At 47.5% G+C, this 21,910-nt stretch overlaps 1 protein-coding gene across 2 annotated transcripts in view; it reads left to right on the top strand.

The window, feature by feature from the left end:
• Positions 1-21,910, top strand: part of LOC135905985 (ATP-binding cassette sub-family C member 4-like) — a 547,697-nt gene that overhangs the window by 431,282 nt on the left and 94,505 nt on the right. The gene's annotated exons all lie outside the window — the stretch shown is intronic.

Here is a 21,910-nt window from a genome sequence, read left to right on the forward strand (position 1 = left end):
TCTACTATAATAACCATTATATTATGACAATTAGGATAGGCGTATCGCTGTCGCTGTCACCATGATGCACCGTATAAAGTCCAAGTCCGATAGATTATATCGCACTTCTCGCACCGTATGATACGGATGCTAGGAAACGCGTGCCATGATCATTAGGATGGTGGCATGATGCGCAGCGTTGTAGATCAGGAGGTCACGTGAGCGCCCGCCGTGGTTGCTTAATGGCTTTGGTGTTGCGGTGGTACGCACGAGGTTGTGGGATCAAATCCCAGCCATGGCAGCCACATTTCTATGGGGGCGCAATGCAAAAACATCCGTGAAAATAAAGAAAATTACCGCCACGCACTCCCTACAGATGGTTAAACAGCGAAGCTAAAACGTTTGGCCCCGGTATTTACCGCTCATATAATGTCGATGGTTCATTAAAGTCTTTCTCATTTATTGGTTATGTCATTGTGTTTCTTGATGAAGTTCCACACAACTACGTCAGTGACTGTAGGCCTGCAGTCCGCCGTTATCGCTTGCGCTCAGTGTATCGAGTTTTCTCGGTGGCGTGGTTAGCAGCGTCCGCCCGCCATTGCCTCTTGCGATTTTTCTAAATTTTTCCTACAAAGGAAACCCATGCAGGTTACTCAGAAAACACTGTATACTTAAAATTTAGGGGCACTACAAAGAACGCCTGGGGGGTCAAAATTATTCCCCAGTTCTTCACTACGGCGTGCCTCATAATCAGATGGTGGTTTTGGCACGTAAAACCGCGTAATTGTTTGAGGCCATGGAAGTGAGCAGGCAGGCTCTACATGGAGATGCGGACACAGGTGAGCGTGCGTCTCGTCCTCTAGCCTAGCCGTGGCTGCACATGACTGGCCGCGCTGCTGGTTGCTTATGGGGGCCCACGCGCCATTGTTTGAGGCAAAGCGTGTGACCAGGCTTGTTGGTGGTTCATCTAAAGACACAGTGAACGAAGGAGAGAAAGAAGAAGCGGATGTATCTTTGAGATGAGTCGCGGACCGTTGCAAAGCCTGAGGGCTAGCAAAAATGGCTGCTGACTCCACTCGCGCTATATTCCCTCACACTTAGTGTTGGAGGTGACGTAATCTCACATTTCCGAGACGCTGTGATGTGAGAGGCAGCATGAAGCGCGTCTCACCGCGCTGCCGGTGCTATTCATGATGTCAGCGTTGTAACAGCCGCTGCTCTTGGTCATTGCTTACTGCAATTTAGATGGCAGATAAAACTATGAACCTTACTTCGTGTAGTCTAATATTTCGCCATTTATACCAATACGTCGCCTTCCAGGCTAAACTGCGACCTTTTACAGCACAAGCTGTTATGGGCTCCCAGTAGCCGTTTCGATTGGCGATGATGTCCGCTGCCGCCGCCGATGTCCGGTGTCCGTAGCAGCTATACCCGGGAATAAGAAAACAAATGCCCAGTTCCCTACGGGCTCGAACGCGGGCCCGCTGTATTGGAGTCAGCTACTCTACGACGGAGCCACGCCATCGCCTGGTGGAATGCAACGAAAAAGTATCCTGCAAAGGAGTCCTAGCGCGACAGGAGACATGCGATGTGACATGCGCGCCGCCTAGTGTCAACACCTGCAATTTCGCCCTGCACTTATATATTATTACATCAGATAGAACGCCATGTAGCAGATACACTGGAGGTGGTACAAGCCAGTTTAAGATGCTCAGGAGGAAGAAGAAGACGACGAACCTGCTGCCAGCCTGTCTTAGTAGCTCTGCCTACATTTATCGTTATTTTCGTTATTTTCTGGTACTATTACTGGTCAGAACGGTCCAAGACGTCTGTCGACTCGAACAGGTACCTTCCGTATCAGAGACCGACGGGTGCTGCGCCACCCGCCGCCTCACAAGGTGCTAGAAGGAACCAAGCTCGCACCGACGAGCACCACGCCATGACCTCCCAAGGGCTGACACCGGGTCAGGAACGCCAGCTGGTTTGTACAAGCCAGCCTGACTGCAAGCGACAAGACAGTGGTGAATCTGAAGACGAGTCAACTATCATCGAGGACGACAACGTGGCGAACCCTTCAGACTTAGACATGGACGAGGGTGGTTTCCGAATTGTGCGCCATCGTAAAGACAGGGCAGAGGGCATTCCAGTGTTAATCACAGCAGCATCCGAAAGAGATGATTTAAGGCAAGTAAACCCTATTGTCCTGTATTCTGAGCTTGAAACGATTCTCGGTGGAGCACCAGTGAAGAGCCACTTCACAGCACAGGGAGCATTGCTCTTAGATGTAGAGGCAGAAGGACAAGCCAACGTCCTTCTAGAGACCAAGAATATCACTGGCATAGTCATATCTGCCCTCGTCCCACACAGTTATATGGAAAACATGTGCATTGTTAGAGGCGTCCCTAAATTGTACTCGGATGAAGAGCTGCTCACCTACCTGAGACCTCAGGGAGTATTCCATGCAAGAAGAATCATCCGTCGGTTCCAAACCTCGTCATTTGAATGGGAGTCAAGGCGCACTAACTCGGTGGTTCTCACATTTGCTCCAAATTCTGAACGCTCGGAGAAGATCAACCTTGGTTTCACCAGACACGAGCTTGTCGACTACGTGGAGACACCACCGCGCTGTTGTAAGTGTCAACGCTTCGGACATATCGCTAAGTACTGTCGTGGGGGACAGAGGTGCAAGCGCTGTGGGGGACCTCATGACTTTAAGACGTGTGCGAGTAAAGACAACTTTGTGTGTGCAAATTGCGGCGGTGACCATCCTGCTAGCTACGGTCGATGTCTTGCGCGGACAGATGCTCAGCGAAGAAATAAGTTGTTTGTTCTGGGTCCAAAGAGTGCAAGCGCACCATCTAACACGAAGAAGATGCCCAGAGCGCCACAACTAACTAGTTTGGAAACAGACTACGCATCTCATTTCGCGCGTCTCACACCGATAAACGAAGTTATTGAGCCAACGCAAACTGTCACAGCTGCTGAGAAAGTTGTTCGAAAAGAGTCCGAAAAACGCTCCTACGCGGCTGCAGTAAACCGGCCTCAAGTACCACTTGGAAACAGTCAGCAGGAAAACTGCCAGCATGTGATACGCGCTTTGTTCACGGCACTACGCTCCCACGTCGCGAAGATGCCTGGTGGTTCAACGAAAGATATTGTCACGGGGTAGTGACGGTGAAGAAAGCAAGAATACGGTGGAATACAAAACTAGCTTTTATTGGGTGAACCTGTGCCTACAAAAACAGGCTACACTAATAGCACAACGATAGCGGCGAACACGGTCGGCGATCGTCGGAAATCTGATCAGCGGGTCAAGCGCGTCGGCTTTTATACAGCAATCATCGAATGTTCCAGATTAAACGTTGGGACCCGCATGCTTTCTAAAATGTTCTACACCATTCGTGTCAAGCGATAAAACCATATAACACAACGTTCGGCGACAACAGACAGCGGATAGAAGCATCGATAACTTTCCAGAAACTTCGGACACATGCAGGCGCGTCCCGCGCTGTGCGATAACATTTGTTAGGCGACAATACTTGTCGCCCGATAAAGACAAGTACACGTGTCATTACTCCCCTCTTAAAAAGCATCGAACCGATGCTGCAAACAAACGTAACAAAGAAAAGCACTCGTAGCAAAGAAAACAACAAACTAAGGAAGTTCATCAGCGTCCGTAAAATGGTTTAAGGCGCACCACGTGGACCACTTCAGATCGTGCGCGGCGCCGCTGTGAGTGCGAAATGCCGTCTGGCACGACCTCATAGTCTAGTGCGCCAATACGTCGGATGACCTTGTAGGGTCCGAAATAGCGTCGCAGCAGCTTCTCACTGAGTCCTCGCCGGCGTATCGGGGTCCATACCCAAACACGGTCGCCAGGTTGGTACTCGACGAAGCGTCGTCGGAGGTTGTAGTGTCGGCTGTCGTTCCTCTGCTGGCTCTTGATTCGCAGGCGGGCGAGCTGTCGGGCTTCTTCGGCGCGCTGAAGATAGCTAGCGACGTCAACATTCTCTTCGTCAGTTACGTGCGGGAGCATGGCATCAAGCGTCGTCGTCGGGTTCCTGCCGTAAACCAGCTTAAACGGCGTGATCTGCGCACCTCCACCAGATGTCACGGGGTAGTGACGGTGAAGAAAGCAAGAATACGGTGGAATACAAAACTAGCTTTTATTGGGCGAACCTGTGCCCACAAAAACAGGCTACACTAATAGCACAACGATAGCGGCGAACACGGTCGGCGATCGTCGGAAATCTGATCAGCGGGTCAAGCGCGTCGGCTTTTATACAGCAATCATCGAATGTTCCAGATTAAACGTTGGGACCCGCATGCCTTCTAAAATGTTCTACACCATTCGTGTCAAGCGATGAAACCAGATAACACAACGTTCGGCGACAACAGACAGCGGATAGAAGCATCGATAACTTTCCAGAAACTTCGGACACATGCAGGCGCGTCCCGCGCTGTGCGATAACATTTGTTAGGCGACAATACTTGTCGCCCGATAAAGACAAGTACACGTGTCAATATGCTGGAAGCAGTGCTGGCACTTGAGTCAGTAATACTCTGCTCTTCTTCCACATACCCTCAGTAGCATAATGGCAATTTCTCGCCCACTTGGTCCATTCCGTCGTCCAAAAGCGCCCTGAATAATGCAATGGAACTCCGCCGGTATTCTACAGCGTCTTTCTGAACTCAGCCTTTTCCTTCGAGACATACCTATACCAATTCTAGCCATCTCGGAGGCCGGTCTCCCGAATGGAAGGACGATCCCAGGGTACATGAGACATGGAAATCCGAGTACACCGTCATTTGCAAATGGAAGTGCGATGATATACATCAGGCGAGAAATACCTCACGCCACCTTACCAGTGCAAGACCTTTGTTCTTGGAAGTCGCCGCTGTACAAGTGTGGCTAGAAAAAAGAAAACTCAGTCTGGTGTCGGTGTATATATGTCCGCGCAGGAAGATCTCCATGGAGGCGTTTATAAAGGACCTTTGCATTCGTTGCCCCTCTCCTAGAATATTCTGTGGTGACTTTAACGCACATCATTCGCTTTGGGGAGATAAGACTGCAGATTCCCGAGGAAAGGAACTTGTCGCAGCCGCTGCTGCTGCTGACCTATATATCGCGAACGATGGCAAACTGACTTTCTTCAGACCACCAGATTCATATGGAGTACCATAGACCTCGTGGTCCAGTCTACAGACCTTGTCGTATCGTCACCAACGGCCCTAGACAGGACGGGCAGTGACCAATTTCCGATCTTAACCAACATCACAGGATTTCACACTGCTGGGCGACAATTCTGTGCTGTGACACTCTGAGACACATACAGAGAAGCGTTGGATTAATACCCTGGTGAGCTGTTCGCAGATATGCTGCGGAGCAAAAGAGTGGCTTGCTCAATGTTAAACTGCCAGATCATTTCCCTACTCCTGATTTGAAACTAAAGAACCTCTGCGCAGCGCGTAGGAGAGCGGAGCGAAAACTAATCAGAAAAACGGGAAATCCATCTGCGAAACTGAATACAACAGGATAAACGCTGTCATCCGTCGTCACACAAGAAGCTTAAGACGAGCTCAATGGACTGCTTTCTGTGAGAGTTTATCGGCGTTTACTCCCATGACAAGGATATGGAGAGTAATGAATTGCCTATCCGGAAAGATTCGCCTACACAGGCCATTCGAAGCACTTGCTTTAAAGCAAGGAGAAGATTTGCAAACCCTTGCAGAAGATTTTGCAGACGTATACACATCTGGCAGATCAGCAGGAGTATCGAACTCTCTGTTGTCTGAAGCATTCCATACGATGGATACGCCGTTCACCTTTCGTGAGTTGGTTTTGGCGCTTAGCAACTTAAGAAGACGCTGCGCTGTGGGTTCCGATTCAATCAGCAATCAGATGCTGACAAATCTGCCATATGAACGAAAACGAGCCCTTCTGGACATATTTAATCACGTCTGGAGCACAGGAGAGATCCCAGAAGCTTGGAAGACAGCATGGGTGGTGCCAGTGCTTAAGTCCGGAAAGGATCCTGCAAACCTCACGTCATATCGGCCAGTATCGCTAACATCATGCGTATCAAAGTTGATGGAAAGACTAATATGTACGAGGTTAACACGGTATCTTGAGCAAGGAAATAGACTGCCGTCATGTATGACCAGATTTCGTCCACGGTTGAGTGCCCAGGACAGTATCTTGGATCTACTAAGCCATATCGAGCACCATCGCCTAGACGGCCTTTCCATACTCGCCATCTTTATGGACGTTGCCAAGGCATACGACTGTGTGCTTCATACAGGCATCATCAACGGACTCCGAGCCATGGGCGTCTCGCGCAATGCTCTTCGATTCGTCCATGAATTTCTCAGTAATCGATGTGTCCAAGTAAAGCTCGGAAGTATAATGAGTGACAAGCGACGAATTCCCCTCGGCGTCCCACAAGGAAGCGTCCTATCTCCCTTGCTTTTTAACGTTGCCATGGCCAGCATCCCAGATGCCCTGAAAGTAGGTCGGACGGCAATTAAAATGCCCATCTACGCAGATCAGAATCAGAATCAGAATCAGAATCCACTTTATTTCCAACACACTAGTTGGGGGCCCCCAGGCAAAAAGCTGTCGCAGACAGCATGACGGGTCCTGGGGGCCTACAGAGAGTAGCAGGCAGTGGATTTCACAAATTCGAACAATTGTAAATACATACAGACATTATGAAGAAGAAATAAACTTGTTTCATACAGATGCAGCATACAGATTATGATATTGCAGCATACAGATGCAGCATACAGATACAGACATTATGAAGAAGAAGAAATAAACTTATTTCATACAGATGCAGCATACAAGGTGGACACCATCACACAATGCATAAACAGTGCAGGAAATGTAGCAGCCAGGGGAAAAGAGAAAAAGTTCATCGCTTCATGAGGTAATCACGCACCTCCGATTTAAACGTGTCGAATGGGGCATTGAAATTAATGTGATTTTTTAAGAGGTTGTATAGTGTTGGTATGCAGCAATCCAGCCTAGATCTACCGTAGTTTCATTATGCAAACTAGAAGTGAGGCGTGCAGACAGGACACAAGAGTAGAGATGGACAACACGAACACCGACTATCAACTGAAGGGAGCACTGAGGTGAAAAATGAAAGAAGACACAAAACTCATCTGCGCATGCTCAGGAATGGTAACACCACGTGTCAATCGGGTGTCAGCCACGTGTCAGCCTAGATCTACCGTAGTTTGTACGTGTACGCGGCACTGGTAGCCTGTTACGTATGCTGTAGTCATACGGGGAATGTTCTGTATAGTGTGGGAGTTTATTTTTATACATATAGAGAGATAGTTTATAGTCATATAACTTAGACGCTTTAAGCATATTATGTTTAATGAACAGGGGACCAGTGGTTAATAGGCTGGGGTGTTCATTAAAGTTCTCAAAGATTCTTAATACCTTCTTTTGGAGCCGCTCCAGTTTGTTATAGTTGGTGGTCGTTGTAGTGGCCCAAACTAAAGAGCAATATGAAAGACGTGAGTAAAAATTAGCATAATATATTGCATTCTTTAGTCTAATTGGAATTAGTTCCCTCAGTCTGTAGAGGCAACCAACTGCTTTGCCTAATTCAATGGTGAGCTTAGTAACGTGCATGTTCCAAGACATTGTTGCTTCGAACCAAACCCCCAAAAACTTTTCAGATGTAACGCGTTGTAGGGCCATTCCTTGAAAGTTTAGGGTGAGTTCGAAATCGCTTTGTTTGTTGAGAGGTTTAAAAATAATATATTTAGCTTTTTTAATATTTAAGGTTAATCTGTTAGAGTTCAACCACTGTTCAAGGTTAATTAGGTAATTGTTTATTGTTGTGTTTAGGTGGGCTAAAGTTGATGCGGAAAAGAAAATATTAGTATCATCAGCATACATGACCAGTTTGGGAGAATTAGGCACATCACATAAGTCATTGATATAAAGTATAAACAATAAGGGCCCTAGAATCGACCCCTGAGGCACTCCATGTTTTACCACAGTAGTCGGTGATGACAAGCCATCGACTTTCACACACTGCTTTCTATTGTAAAGATAGTTCTTTACGACATCATGGGCGACGCCACGTATGCCGTAGTCATGCAGTTTTGACAGCAGAATATTATGATTTACACAATCAAATGCTTTTTTTAAATCAATGAACATTCCCACAGTAAAAAGTCTGTTTTCTATGTTGCTAAGAATTTCATTCTTGATTAGTAATAGCGCCATTTCGGTAGATTTCCCTTTCTGGAAGCCGTATTGTGAATCATTCACAACGCGGCATTTAATGAGAAAGTTTTCGAGCCGTGTATGAATGACATTCTCAAAAACTTTGGACAAGATGGGCAGAACAGATATTGGTCGGTAGTTTGCTATTTCACTGACGGCTCCACCTTTGTGAACAGGGGTTATACGTGCCAGTTTAAGGTAAGAGGGAAATATACCAGTCTCTAACATTTGATTAATTATGAATGTCAGCGGTAAGGCTATAACAGACGCCACATGCTTAATAGGGACAGCACTCAGGCCATCCAACCCGGCGGCAACGTTCTTTTTAATTCTGGAAATGAAATTTGTGACTTCTTGTGCAGTAACCGGTGAAAGAATAATTGAATTAGCCAGTATTGTACGTGCAAACTGTGGCGTTTTAGTACAATCACTATGGCTATTCGGAGGCACGTAGTCGCCAACGTTGGAAAAAAATTCGTTCATTTCTGTTAGGGCGTCTTCATCCGTCTTGCCTTGAGCAAAAGCTGCAATATTAATTGAGCACTGAACCTTAGAGTTATTAGACAAATTATGGATTTCCTGCCATAATTTTCTTGGACTGTTGTATATTTTAGCAAACAGGGACTGATAGAAGGAGATCTTAGGCTTTTTTTAAATCAGCGTTTATTTTATTACGATAGGATTTGAATTCTGCGAGCAAGGCAGCATCACGTGATTGAACGAATCGATGGTACATTTTGTTTTTGGCTTTTATTCTTTTATGCAAGCAGTTTGTAATCCAAGCCTTGCGTATTCTTTTGCTTCGTTCTGTGTTATGTATCAAAGGGAAATGTTTTTCATAGCAGGCTATGATTTTCTTGAGAAAGATACGGTAGGCCTGATCGGAATCACTTTCGGCGTAAACATTGTCCCATACTATCATTCCAGTATCAGAATAAAAATTGTTGAGCGAAACAGAGTTAATGTCGTGATAACTTGGGTTGTTATTTTTGTGCTTTTTGGGAGCTAGTGGTATAAACGTGAAAATCGGGAGATTATCACTGATATCAAGGGAAAAAACACCTGTGAAGTACTGGTCGCAAGGAAGGCTGGCGATACTGATATCAAGAAGTGTGGCGCTAGTTCCAGTTATACGCGTGGGTAACGTAATCAGATTTGCGCAGGCAAAAGTACGAAGGATGTTTTGAAAATGTTCACTGGATGCGTCACCACTGAGCATATTGATGTTCACATCGCCCATTACTAAAAAGGATGTGCGCATTGAGTGTAGACTAGGCAGCAAAGTTTCCATGAACTCAAAGAATTCGGACTTAAGTCCTAATGGTGGCCTATAAACTGCTGCAATAACAATATTCGTAGGTCTCACTACTAGACACTACATTGGCTGTAATACAAGTTAGTTCATCAACAACATCACAAGCAATACAATATTTGATGTACAGAGATATACCTCCTCCACGGTTAGTGGACCGCGTGATTCCGTGATGATTATATCCTGGTATATTTGGTGGGTTATCGTTTGCAGAAAGCCAGGATTCTGTGAACAATATGGCATCAAATTTTATCGATAGGCTATCGAAAAACATGCGTAAGCTGTTCATTTTATTTTTAATGCTACGAGTGTTTAAATGGAATGCACTGAAGTAAGCAGACGACACGTCAGTGTTGAAGTTTTCAATGTAGTGGTATCTACATTCTGCCATGGCAGCCATGACTGTTAGGTTATACCCAAAAAAGAAATGTTATATCAACGCCAACCTTAATGTTGAATTTTATCCAGATCTTCTCGGCAGGCAATCTTTAATATGTCTGATGATTCTGATTTCCATGCGAAGATTTTTCCGCCATGCGTCCAAACGAATTTCCATCCTACTTCTCGTTTTTTTTTTGCATTTGCGGCTCCCAGTAACTGCTTGCCCTGCCTTGTTAGGTGCTCGTTGACATATATAGGGCCAGTTGTCCTGAAGCCAAGTACTGTCGTAGACAGGCGTGCCCTCTTCGCCTTGGCCAGCACAGCATTTCGTTTGTCCCTCCGCACAAAACGTACCACAATGTTCTTTACGCCAGTCTTAATTGTTCCAACTCTGTGGCAAATGTCAACCTCATCACGTGCCAACGGCTCACCCACGGCTACACAAATCTTTCGGACAGTATCAAAAGGCTCTCCCTCATCAGGCACACCTTTAATTTCAAGGTTGTTCGCCCGTGCGTATTGCTCCGATTCTTCAATTTTCGTCAGTAGTTGTTTATTTTCAGCAGCGAGTCTTTCGTTGCTGTTTCGCATTGCGACATGTTCTTCACGTAAAGCCGCCATTTCCAAGGTGAGCGCATTGACACTGTCACAGCTTTCACTGCAATGTTCCACACTTTGTTTGAAGGAGCGAAGTTCAGCACGGATTTCACGTTTGAAATCCTCGAATGCTTTACCCAGATCCCTCCCGCTTGCCATGACAAAATATTCAAGGGAAACAATGTTACTCCTGTTTGGCAGCAGTGCATGCAGCAACAATGGCAGGACTTGAAAAGGTAATACGATCTTACCTGTACAGAAAAATGTCTGGTGAGTGTTGTAGAACCCAAACGCACTGCTGCCAAACTGGAGGAAATACGCAGGGCAGTCAGTATATTGTTACGTAAGAAGACGCAAATAAAAAGCTATATACAAGTATATTTACAACGTAATACGCCGCACTTGGCCAAGAGGCAACAGCCCGCGCTAGCCTCTAATCGTTGTCGTCGTCTTCTTACTGCTAGCCTCTTCGTCATCGGTAATACTATTCCGTAGCACTACCCCCGGCGGCAAAAGCACCGTCCCGGAGCGACTAAAGGCCGGACTTGGAAACAGTGTAGTAGGCCTTGAGCCTACTGACGTGCACGACATCACTAGGTGCCACAGTAGATGACGAGGTTGAGCTCACAGGGGCAATTTCGTACGTCACAGGCGTCACCTGGCGCAGCACGCGGTAGGGCCCTGTGTATCGCGAAAGGAGCTTTTGTGAAAGTCCGACGTGACGAGAGGGCGACCACAAGAGCACGAGCGCACCAGGCGAAAACTGTACGTCACGGTGGCGGGCGTTGTACTGACGCTGCTGAGTGGTTTGCGAGTCCGTCAGTCGAGCACGGGCAAGCTGGCGTGCATGGTCGGCGAGAGCGATGGCGTCGCGCGCATACTCGCTTGTTGAGATCGAAGCAGGAGGAAGTGCCGTGTCAAGGGGCAAGGTCGGTTCGCGACCGTAGAGCAGATAAAAGGGAGAAAATCCGGCGGTGTCGTGCCGGGAAGAATTATAAGCGAATGTGACGTAAGGAAGGGCAATGTCCCAGTCGCGGTGGTCCTTGGAAACGTACTTTGACAGCATATCGGTAAGAGTACGGTTTAACCGCTCTGTCAGGCCATTGGTTTGAGGATGGTATGAGGTAGTCAGCTTGTGTTGAGTGGAGCAGGAACGTACAATGTCGGCGATAACTTTCGAGAGGAAGTTACGACCACGGTCAGTGAGCAGCTGTCGCGGGGCGCCATGAAGTAAGATAATGTCACGCAGGAGAAAGTCCGCGACGTCAGTGGCGCAACTGGTAGGGAGAGCCCGCGTGATAGCGTATCGGGTGGCGTAATAAGTTGCGACGGCTACCCATTTGTTCCCAGAGGATGACGTGGGAAAGGGACCGAGGAGGTCTAATCCAACACGAAAGAACGGTTCCACAGGGACAGTGATCGGCTGGAGATGACCGGCAGGTAGCACCTGAGGTGTTTTCCGACGCTGGCAGGTATCGCAGGCAGCAACATACTGTCGGACGGAGCGAGCGAGACCAGGCCAATAGAAGCGGCGGCGGACGCGGTCGTACGTGCGGGTTACGCCAAGATGTCCTGCAGTAGGTGCGTCATGCATCTCAAAGAGCACAGTCTGTCGTAGATGTTTTGGCACGACAAGAAGAAGATCAGATCCGTCAGGGAGGAAGTTCCTTCGGTACAGAATGCCGCCCTGGAGGACATATCGGCGAACGGATGCGTCGGTAGGTGTAGAGCGCAGACGCTCGATGAGTACTCGCAGCGATAGGTCTCGGTACTGCTGATCGGCGATGTTAGTGAAGGCAGACACAGAGAAAATGCCGTCGGCGGTACTACTGTCGGCGTCGTCAGGCTCGTCTACCGGGTAGCGAGACAGGCAGTCAGCGTCCTTGTGTAGTCGGCCAGATTTGTAGGTGACAGAGAACGAATATTCTTGGAGGCGTAAGGCCCAGCGACCAAGTCTTCCTGAAGGGTCTTTCAATGAGCATAACCAACAAAGCGCGTGATGGTCTGTGATAACGGAAAAGCGTCGGCCATATAAGTATGGGCGGAACTTCGCAACCGCCCAAACTAGGGCCAGACACTCACGCTCAGTGATGGAATAGTTGCGCTCCGCGGGTGAGAGGAGCCTGCTGGCGTAAGCGATAACACGGTCGTTGCCGCGCTGGCGTTGTGCCAGTACTGCGCGAATTCCGTGACCGCTGGCATCAGTACGAACTTCGGTAGGCGCAGAAGGATCGAAATGGGCCAGAATGGGAGGCGTTGTGAGAACGTCGATTAGATGCGAGAATGCAGAGGCCTCATTATCGCCCCACTAGAAAGGGGCGTCTTTTTTCAAAAGCTCGGTTAGTGGTTCTGCTATGGCCGCGAAATTTTTCACGAAACGGCGGAAGTAGGAACAAAGGCCGATGAAGCTGCGCACATCCTTGACACACTTCGGAACAGGAAAGTGCGTAACAGCATGGATCTTGCCTGGGTCCGGTTGCACTCCGTTCGCGTCAACGAGATGCCCAAGGACGGTAATCTGGCGAAGGCCGAATTGGCACTTCGATGCGTTCAGTTGCAGACCGGCGCGACGAAAAACGTCCAGGACTGCCGAGAGGCGCTCGAGGTGCGTAGCGAACGTTGGGGAGAATACTATGACGTCGTCCAAGTAGCACAGGCATATGGACCATTTGAAACCGTGAAGAAGGGTGTCCATCATGCGTTCAAAAGTGGCAGGAGCGTTACATAGACCAAACGGCATCACTTTGAATTGATAAAGACCGTCCGGAGTTACAAAAGCAGTCTTCTCGCGGTCCAGATCGTCCACAGCAATCTGCCAGTAGCCGGAGCGGAGGTCAATAGAAGAGAAATAGCGAGCACCATGGAGGCAGTCAAGGGCGTCATCGATCCGAGGTAGGGGATACACGTCCTTTTTGGTAACGCTGTTAAGGTGCCGATAATCCACGCAAAAGCGCCATGAGCCATCCTTCTTTTTTTACCAGTACAACCGGTGACGCCCATGGACTACATCACGGTTCTATGATGTTATTGGCAAGCATTTTGCGAACTTCAGCGTGAATAACTTGACGCTCCACCGGTGACACTCGATACGGGCGGCGATGAATAGGAGGGGCATCGCCGGTATTAATGCGATGTTTAACAGTTGTAGTTTGGGCCAAAGGACGATCGTGAAAGTCAAAAATATCGTTGTAGGAAAACAGAACGCGGTAGAGCTCACGAGCGTGCTCGGACAGCATGTCGGGCGCAATCATTTTCTGTAAGTCGGCGATGGTGCAAGTTGTCGACTGAGATGGTAGAGGAGGATCGGCTGAATGGCTGTCTACCTCAATAGATGCTACTGAGTGATCTTCGAATGAGCAAAGCTGGGCCAGAGACATCCCGCGTGGCAGCACTTGTGTCGTCAAGCCAAAATTGACCACTGGCAGGCAGACGCAATTAGCCGTAATAGATAAAACGGTATGAGGTACCGTGATCCCGTGTGTAAGGAGGACGTCTTGTATAGGAGCCGCGATATAGTGACCGTCGGGCACTGGTGGGGATGACACTAGGTCAACGTAAGTCAGTGCCGTAGGTGGCAAGCGAACAAAGTCGACGGAACTGAGGCGACTGGGGTGTAGTTCAGCGGGATCCAGAACAGGCAGGTCAAGGCGGAGAGTACTGGCGGAACAATCAATTAGAGCAGAATGTGCGGAGAGGAAGTCTAAGCCGAGGATGATGTCATGGGGACAGTGGGCGATGACCGTGAATAGCACTACTGTTGAGCGATCGGCGAAGGAGACGCGGGCGGCACACATACCAATTACGGGGGCTGTTCCGCCATCGGCGACACGGACAACAGGCGTCGTGGCGGGCGTGATTATTTTTTTCAGACGGGTACGAAAGTCCGCGCTCATAACCGACAAATGCGCCCCAGTGTCTATAAGAGCAGATACAGGAACACCGTCGACTTGCACGTCAAGAAGGTTCAGATGAGTGGGCAACGTCAGTGGAGGATTTGGCGGCGTAGGGAGCAATGCAGCGTCACCTCGAGGCGCTGCATCATTCAGTTTTCCGGCTGGGAGCGGCGTCCGAAGGGAGTCGGCGAAAAGGAGCGACGGGGCTGGGGAGAGCGAGATTGTCGTCCTTGGGGCGAAGGTGAACGAGAATAGGGGCGGTTCGGCGCAGGAGAGTCAGTGGCGGCATTATCGGAGCGTGCGGCATAAGGACGAGAAGGGCCACCCGAGGGGCGAGAATAGGCAGTATAAGCAGACCGGGTCGGGGAAGTCCAGCGACTTCGACAGTGCCGAGAAATGTGCCCGATGCGACGGCAGTGAAAACAAATGGGCTTGTCGTCAGCAGTGCGCCATTCAGCTGGGTTGCGGAAACGTGGTGGGTAAGACGATGCGGGACGGGGCGGAATCGAAGAAGCCGGATGGGTATCAGGGTGATGGGCCGAGCAGATGGTGTGAAGGCCCATGTTTTCGAACTCCTGGCGGACAACTGCCTGGATCAGGGAAACCGTGACTGCCGGTGCGTTGGTGGGGCTGGAGTCGAAGGCAGCCGGTAGGCGGCCTCAATCTCACGCCGAACGATCTTGGTAATATCGCTGGTGTTGTTGGGACGAGGAGCGTCGGCACAGGAAGAAGTCGCTGGGGTGTTGGGCAAACGGGCAAACTGCTGATCGATACGTCTGCTTTTAGCGAGTTCCAGGCGGCGGCACTCTTTGATAACAGCATCCACCGTCGCGACGTTGTTGAACAGGAGCAAGTTGAAGGCGTCATCGGCAATGCCTTTGAGGATGTGGGATACCTTGTCTGACTCAGGCATGTGTGCATCAACTTTGCGGCACAGAGCCAGGACGTCCTGAATGTACGTGACATAGGGCTCTGTTGACATCTGCACACGGCCGGAAAGCGCCTTCTGCGCGGCAAGTTTGTGACCGTAGGGGTTGCCGAACAAGTCTCGGAGCTTTTGCTTGAACGAATCCCAACTGGTGAGCTCCTCTTCGTGCGTCCGAAACCAAACTCGAGGTGTGCCACCGAGGTAAAAGACTGCGTTGGCGAGCATGATAGTAGGGTCCCACCGGTTATTGCGGCTGACGTGTTCGTACAGGCTGATCCAGTCGTCGACGTCGTCCCCATCTTTGCCAGAGAATACGCCAGGATCACGAGGAGCAGGGAGAGAGATGTAGGTCGTCGAAGTGGCAGGAGGGGTCGGAGGCGGCTGAGTCGAATTGTCATCGGAGGGAGCCATGAAGCTAGGCTCGACGTACCGTCCACTGCGAAGCTCCGTGACGAGGTACAGGGAACGTCCACCTCCACCAGATATGTTACGTAAGAAGACGCAAATGAAAAGCTATATACAAGTATATTTACAACGTAATACGCCGCACTTGGCCAAGAGGCAACAGCCCGCGCTAGCCTCTAATCGTTGTCGTCGTCTTCTTACTGCTAGCCTCTTCGTCATCGGTAATACTATTCCGTAGCAATATATAGGCAGCGTCCAGTAGCTTGGTGGGTCACAGCGCAGGCGCGGGGACGTCGACGTACACTTGCTGATCCTGGGGGATAGCAGTGCAGAGATAGCCGACGAAAACGGCGCCTGTCCTCGTCAGGTAACTGCCTTCCTTGCGCAGTTTCAGCCACGCAAAAGCCGATGGATCGCGCCGAGCAAGAGTGCACCTGTACAGAAAAATGTCTGGTGAGTGTTGTAGAACCCACACGCACTGCTGCCAAACTGGCAGCAGTGCGTGTGGATGAAATGAAATGAAATGAAAGTTTATTTTCCATCTTGTAAGGTACAGATCTTGTAAGATACAGATGGAGGGGTGGAGGAAAAAAAGCTGTCCATTGAACAGCTTGACAAGTCCCCCATCTCTCATTTGGGCAGAGGCAGCATCACATTCTTTCATTCAAATATCCGCATTTATACCGTACATACATAATTTTGCACATCATATACATTACTCAAGAAGTCACGAAGATCATCAAAGAAAAATATACATATAATGGTCATAGAAGTATTACAAATCAATCGCGTACATCAGCCGGAGCTCATTGAGAGAGGAAGAGAACAGATTGAAACCAACCGAATTGTAATAGTTTAGGAGTGTGGGTAATGTATACCTCAGACACTGTTTCCCATAGTTTGACCGTGGTGTCGGTACTGCCCAGTCTTCGAAGTGTCTTGTGCTATATAGTGGTGGTCTAGTTTGCAGTTGGGCGAGTTTATGTAGATTAAAAATATTCCTATAGACTTCTGCCTTATAGACACGACTTAATCGATATTTGTGCAGATTATACGCTGGAATTACACCATCTGCATTTGGATTTTGGGGTACCAACACAAACGTTTGGCCCGGATAGCCCAGGCCACAATCTCCACTATCGATCGCCACTTATCGACGCTTGGCCTATCTTCATCAGCAGAAAAATCTGCCTTCATGCTTTTCCCGGGAGTCAGCCGCAAGTCAACACGCCTGACGATCAATATCAGAGGGCATTCAACTCTTCGTGCAACTCACGTTCGACTCCTGGGCGTCACCATCGACAACAAGCTACTAGGCGTGGTGCGGTCGAAAGTGTTGTGGCGGCATCAGTGCAAAGAGTCAACGCACTTCGTCGATTGGCAGGTGCACGTTGGGGAAACAGTCCTATATCCATGTTTAAACTGAACGGGGCACTGATAACAAGCCGCATTCTCTATGAGCTCCCTCTGATATCACTGTCATCGAATCAATTCGAGCGCTTGGAGGCAGTGCACAGAAAGGGACTTCGCTTGGCGGTGGGAGTTCCAACGGCGGCTTCAAACTAGAAAGTCACTAATGAGGCAGAGTCTCTTCCACTCCGCCTCTTGGCATCTCAGGCCTTGCTGACGCAGCTATTAAGGATGGGCGAGTTACGCGCAGGCACGACGCTTCTCCGGCGGCTAAGAACAAGAACTCGCTCACATTTCCATGCGGCGCTGAACACGTTACGATTTCTAGGATTGGAATGGTCTAAACGAAGTCGCCTATTTCGATATTTTTCAGACGTTACCTGCAGCCTCAGTGTACCCTACCTACCGACGAAACGCACCATTTCAACTGCCGAAGCAAAGTTTATCGTGCTGGACCACTTGAGCACTGTGTTGCAAAGCCATCTACAAGTGTACACAGACGGTTCGGTGTGCGCACAAACAGATAGCTGTGCAGCGGCATTCTGCATACCCTCCCTTGATGTGTCATTGTCTGGTAGACTGGATCGTGGACCTCTACAACAGTAGACCTCTAGACCTGGACCTCTACAACAGTAGAAACCTCTGGACCTCTACAACAGTAGAAAGCGCCGCAATGACCGCGGCTTTGCGGAAACTACCAGTCTTTTCTGCATGACATGTCGTGGCGCTGACGGATTCCAAGTCAGCATTACAGAGATTACATGGGGGCCTACCTCTACAGAAGTTTACAAGGCAGTCTCTGGCACTGATTGACGATCTAACGAGCAAGGGATTTAACATTATGTTTCAGTGGATTCCATCACACGTAGGAATTGATGGAAACGAGGAAGCTGACGCCCTTGCGTGCCTGGCGCTGACATGTGTCCCAAAAGTGAAAGTCACAAAAGCTTTTCAAAACCCTAAGGGTGCAATCCACCTTCACTTTAGAGAGATGCACAAGAATCCACACGAATCCTGTGTGACTCATGGATTTACACGCGACTAAGCGACGCTTTTATACCGCATCAGGACCGACTCCGCGTACACCCCAGCTTGGTTATTCCAGACTGGGCTTCGCGCTTCCCCACTCTGTGTTTTCTGTGGTGACATTGGCGACATCGAACATATCGTTTGGCTATGCCCGCAGTTTTGACACAGAAAGAAAAGCGATGGTCGACAACCTACAAAAGAGCGATTTTACGCACAGGACCTTTGAAGACGTTGTTTTCCCATTAGGGCCCGCGGCATTCAGAAGGAGAGCGCAACGACTGCTGATAGCCTTCCTGCGAGACACGGGGCTCATCGACACGTGGTGACAAACCCCTGATCTTAACTCGAAGGAGGTTCAGGCGGAACAATTGCCGGCTACGTATGCCAGGCTAACCTCGCCTGCTTCAACATCACCACCACCGCCACCAACCGTTTAAGATGGTCTAAGGAAGACGTTTAAAGGTTTAAAGAAGTCTAGGGAGATTTATATAAATTTTTAGTGCTATACATATATAATGTACATCTGATTAAATCACGCGCACTCGGTCACTATGTGAAAGCCGCGTTTCAAAGGGGAATGTCGATAAATAATCACTATCATCTTTAACATCGTATCAGGCCGCTTTCCTTGCGATGCGAGTTGCGCACCGCCTAGCGTCTATACGTGCGCACTTTGGATTGCAATAGAATGTTATTACACTAAGTGGCACGCCATAAGCAGTTGCACAGGTAGCGGTACAAGGTAGTGAAGTCTCGAAGAAGAAAAAGAAGGTTATAGAGGTGTACAAATATTGATGTTATAAAAAAACACATGTATATGGCATACCAGATAAAATCAAGCAGGCAAGTTGACTGTTTGTCACTGTCCCGTTTCAAAGAGAATGCCATTAAAAGATCATCATCATCATCCTATCGTGTCATTTGACACGCGATGTGTCATGCACGCCGCGTAGCGTCGACACTTAGAAGCTCTGCATCGCAGTTCCTTTATGTTCCACCAGGTGTCGCGACAAGTAGCACTTGTATATAAATCAATCAATCAAAAAATTTTATTCCATCCACAAATCTCTTTTGTGGAACACGAGGGCTCGAAAAAAAGTGGATTTATCCACTTGAGAAGCTTCGAGCCCCCGTTTACATGGCATACAGTGAGAGAATAGAAATACAAAAATGTGTGTACACGTTGAACAATGATAATTCCTTCAGACATTCATGACAATAAATTCAATGATCCTTTATACAATTATAACACTGCAAAAAATAACAATTAGGAAATGTGGAACAAAATTGTACATATGTAGCTTTCATACAAAAGAAATGGATCAATCTTTCGCACCAAAAAATGCCTTGATTGCACGGTTCCCAGTTGTTTCTGATTTTATTCCGTATTGATGAAGTTCGTTTAACAGCTTTGGAAGCGTGTGACGAAGCATTTGTTTTGTTAACATAAGGCGTGTAAAGGGCATTTTCCAGGTATCATCTCTGCGTGAATTATAAGACCTTGTGAGTGGTGTCAACTCTGAAAGTGTGCGTAGAAGACCGTCTGAATCATATTTATATTTTCTGGCTAGATTTAGAGGGTATAATTTATGCACAGTTACAAGATTGTATTTTAAAAATAGAGGTCTTGTGCGCGTGGTACTTTCAATGCATGCAATGTGACGAAGTGCTTTCTTTTGCAACATAAGCAACTGGTTCACGTTCGTTAACGTGGTTGTGCCCCATACTAGACAGCAATAATTCAAATGTGAAAAAAGTAGTGCGTTATAAATATGAAGTTTCACAGCTGTTGGTAAGTGGAACTTGAATTTCGCCAGAATTCCTACTGCTTTAGCAATTTGCGTGGCAATGTGGTTAACATGGATGTCCCAAGACATGCTTTTGGAAAATTACACCAAGTGACTTTACTGAGTGAACAATTTCTATACGTGAATTCCCTAAGATTATATTCAAAGTGGGTGTTGCAGGGGACTGTCGAGGTGTGAAGATAATAGCTTTTGTTTTATCTATGTTAATTTCAAGCGAATTTATTATGCTCCACTTGTGTAAATCGCGGAGAGCTCCATTATTTTACTTTCAAGAGTTTCATAATGATGACTTTGAAGAAAAATTGTTGTGTCATCTGCATAAGTTATGTACTCTGCGCCGTGGTTACCTTGTGTAATGTCATTGATATAGAAATTGAATAGAAGTGGTCCAAGTATGCTCCCTTGGGGGACACCTGAGGCAACTGCTTTGAATGTAGATAAATTTCCCTGAATACAAACACATTGCATTCTATGTTGCAGGTAGGATGTTATAAGCGCGAGCGGCGTGCCTCTAATTCCGTATACTTCTAGTTTTTTAGTTAGTGTTACGTGGTTTAGACGGTCGAACGCCTTTGAGAAATCGATATATATACCAGCTATCAGGCGTTTTTCATCGAATGCTTTCAGAATGATTTCTTTTTGCATGACAAGGGCAAGTTCTGTAGACCTGCCTTTTCTGAATCCAAATTGGGTGGGGCTAATCAAATTGTATTTGTTGGCAAACCCAATTATTCTAGCGTACATTATTTTTTCTAAACCTTTGGAGAACACGGGTAGTATAGATATCGGACTGTAATTTGAAAAGTTGTTTCTTTCTCCGCCCTTGAATATCGTAATAACTTTTGCTATTTGCATTTTCTTTGGAAAAACACGTGTCGAGAGAGCGAGATTATAAATATGCGTGAGCTGTGTCAATATGATGTCAAGAACGTACTTTACTGGCCTGATTTGAATGTTGTTGATATCAGACGTTAAGCTGTTCTTGAGAGATTTGTACACGTTATTTATTTTACTCTCAGTTGTGGGATTCATATATATGCTGGTAGAAGTTCTCGAGATCCCATTTACTGCCTCCGGAGAATGAGAGCTAGTGACTAGATTTGTGACTTAGTGATTAAATGCTTCTGCTAATTCAGCTCCTTGTTTAAGTTGATTGTTCAGCGTTATTTATTTATTTATTTATTTATTTATTGAACATACCTTACAGGCCCCTTTACACGGCATTGAGTAAGGGGGGTAATAAAGAAAGTACAAAGTAACTTGTCGGTATACAACGTACGGCTCAAATTAGCAGTTTAACATAAAGGAGAGGAATCGATGATAATGTGGTATGGCGGCAAGTACAAGGTCGGGCGGGAAAAAGGATAACACGAAGAGAGAGAAAAAAAAAATATTGGCTGGCATTATACATATGGAAAAACTGGATACAAGAACTATAAAGTATACCGATTACAATGACAACAGTAACAAGAAAAGAAACTACAACCAAATATGCGGAATCTAGGCGCATGAGCAGTTGGCAGGGTTTAAAATACGCACAATGGTAGGGCATGATAAAAACGCAGGAACTAATGGCGTGCACAGTAAAAACATTTATCAATATAAGGAATGCAGTCGGGCACAAAGTGTGATAATGAAGAAAAAAAGAAAGAACACGTGCAGTGGTACAAAAAAATGACGGATTTCTTTCGTCTTAAAGCTGTCAAAATAACAAATAAATAAATACATGTGTAGTATACAGAACATGGCACCGGAAGTAAAATAAAACTGGAAATACTAGTGGCAAGTTTTTATTGCGAAAAGAAAGAGTGCAGCAGTTGACGGAAATTATCGTGGTCTGGTTCGGATGCAATGTTGTCTGGAAGATCATTCCACAAACGTATGGCGCGTGGAAGAGCAGATGCGTTGAAGGTGTGA

The sequence above is a fragment of the Dermacentor albipictus genome, chromosome 1 (assembly GCF_038994185.2).
Source record: "Dermacentor albipictus isolate Rhodes 1998 colony chromosome 1, USDA_Dalb.pri_finalv2, whole genome shotgun sequence".
In the NCBI taxonomy this organism is placed as follows: Eukaryota; Metazoa; Arthropoda; class Arachnida; order Ixodida; family Ixodidae; genus Dermacentor; species Dermacentor albipictus.